Source organism: Palaemon carinicauda, chromosome 11 (genome assembly GCF_036898095.1).
Source record: "Palaemon carinicauda isolate YSFRI2023 chromosome 11, ASM3689809v2, whole genome shotgun sequence".
In the NCBI taxonomy this organism is placed as follows: Eukaryota; Metazoa; Arthropoda; class Malacostraca; order Decapoda; family Palaemonidae; genus Palaemon; species Palaemon carinicauda.
The window spans coordinates 11,385,167-11,387,656 of record NC_090735.1 but is presented as its reverse complement, the minus strand read 5'-3'; the positions used below and the strand labels follow the sequence as shown (position 1 = coordinate 11,387,656).

General features: G+C 54.4%; 1 pseudogene; it reads left to right on the top strand.

Moving 5' to 3' along the window:
- Positions 1-389: 389 nt before the first annotated feature.
- LOC137650330 (5S ribosomal RNA) lies at positions 390-508 on the top strand (annotated as a pseudogene).
- Positions 509-2,490: the final 1,982 nt, after the last annotated feature.

The following is a 2,490-nucleotide window of genomic DNA, read 5'->3' as shown; positions in this document are numbered from 1 at the left end:
AGACTGGTAACGAGGCGACAGGACTCCTTAGGCCCTGGATCGGAAGGACGGGTACTTTCAGTTTCCATTCCATCCATCTTCCAGGAAGCTCTTGGAATTCAGCCTAGACTACAGGTGTTCCTGCTTAAGATGCGGTGTGGCGATCCGACCGTGGCATCGCAGGTTTTTCCCCAGAGAACTCTCCCTGCTTTCCTCATGGCCGCTCAGGAGCAGGCTTCCGCCTCCTTCGCCTTTTGGAGGTCTGGTCATCTCCGGTAGGCTCGGGTTCGACCTTCTTCAACGCCGGGACAAGCTTCTGGATCCTTACCATGAGTGAGGGATCATGGTAATTTGCTAGGAGCCTTCTCTACTTCTGCCTCAACATCTGGAGTATCTAGCCATGAAATTGAGTCAACGGCCTTACCACGTTGGAAACCCCGCTTCTCATCCATCCAGCGAGGTTAAGCAACGTCGGGTCTGGTCGGTACATGGATGGGTGACCTCCTGGGGTTGCCAGATGCTGTTGCCGCCTCCTCAGAGCCTTCCCTTCAGTTGACTGTGGCAAGGCTGAGGAGAGTCGCAGTACCTGTTCTCAGTCAAGCAGAGCTTTCAGCCCTACCTTGGAACGTTTCCTAGGTCTCTTTTCCTCATTGACCCGTCTAAAGTTCCGAATGGTCGCCTCAGGATAGGTTAGCTGTGAGGCGGCCCAAGTTCCGGTGGTTTCAAAGCAACGATTAACCGGACTTTCTGGCCCCTATGGGACCAGCGGAGCGATTAGACCTGCAATGGCTGTTGACCTATGGAACCTCTTGATGGGAGTGGTTATTCTCGTCCTTTCCCCACATTTTTTATGCGGTTCTCGGACTCGTCAAAGTAAAGAGGGGGGGGGGGGGGGGGGGGCATGTTCCGGTTCAGGCTTATGGTCAGGACCTGAAGGATACCTCTCCATCATTCAGGCAGGCTTAGGGGCCGTAGTCTGGCCCCTCTACAGATCCTACAGCGCCTGCCGAGTCGCTCCGTGCGCAACGACTTCATGGTACTGGCTTGTTCCAACCAGCAAGGGACGCATTTTCATACCTTCGCATCTTGCAGTAGAGATACTGAGATGATTTGAGATCCTCTCAATACCACTATCGGCTCGCTCATTCCGGGCAGAGGAATGTTCTCTCTGACTATCTGAGCAGAGCCTCGTAGATAGAGTGTACCTGGGGGTCTTTGGCCTTTAGTAACCAGCAAGTCCTGGCCTGGGGGACCTGATCGCGACAGCTTGGAACCTCGAGCTTCCGCTGTTCTTCCCCCCCAGTCTCAGACTCCAAGACTCTTTGGCAAGATGCATTCCGGTGATGGTGGGACAACATCGACGCCTGCGTCTTCCCTCTTTTGTTGTCTGTTGAGAATGGGTCTCAACAAGACCGGGTTGTCTGTCAACCTTTCAATGGCCCTGAGAGCTCCTCTGGGACTATACGCAGAACGGTTTCCGGACCCTCTGCTTCCCCTGACGGAACTCCCGGGAGAGCTTCTCCCACGGCACAGGCTACTCAAACAACCACACTGCAACATCTTTCACGGGCCGGGGCATCGCTTCGGCTTCACGCCTGGAGACACTACGCCTCCTCCCCAAGAAGAGATAACCCGCTACAGTCGCGGGGCGGAGGTCGCGTCATCTGCGATAGTTATCCGCAGGGGTCTACCAGGCGAAGTGGAGAGTCTTCTGTGGTTGGTGTCGTGGGAGATATACCTCTTCCCTTGAGGCCTCTTCTCCAGCAATAACGAACTTATTGCTTTTCGGCGGGAGGAAACTCCTTTCCGCTCTCGGCAGTGAAGCCTGTCGTTCAGCCTTTCCCTTACCTTCAGGCTGAAAGGAATAAACTTTTTCCTTCCCGCTGGACCTTTTCTCGCTCATGCGAAGCTGCGAACGTCCCTGCCCCAGTCGGAGTGAGACCTCCAACATGGAGCATGGTTCGGACTTTTTAGTCCCTTAAGAGATCTTCTCAAGACCCTTTACGTCAGGCCTCTGATCGTATTCCGTCTGGGGGCTCCTGTTCACTCTGGCCGCGGCCAGTATGTAAGCAATCTTCTTGGTCTCGTACGACTCCGCCCTTTCTAAGGAATGGGGGAAGGCAACATTCAGGTTCGCTCCTGAGTTGTTGGCTAGACTCAGAATCTTGGGGTCCCGGCCCTTCGGTCCAATTCCTTCAAGATTTCGAGTCACTATTCTGTATCAGATGCCCCAAAACCTTCTCCTTCTTGCCAGTAAAGGAATCGAGGGGTTATCTTTGGGAACAGCTGCAGTTTGTCCTCACGTGCAGCCGGGTTGGGAGCACAAGAAGGACACTGGGGGAGAGTCACCAGTATACCTCTTCGGCTCGGACTCAAGGACATTCATCTCGACCTGAATCCAGACTCTCCCCCGTCACGTCGCCCTACAGCACGATGTCGGATACATCGCAACGTCCCACGCCTTCGAGTAATACTACTCTGTGACGCAGGTGGAGTCTGGAAGCGTCTAAT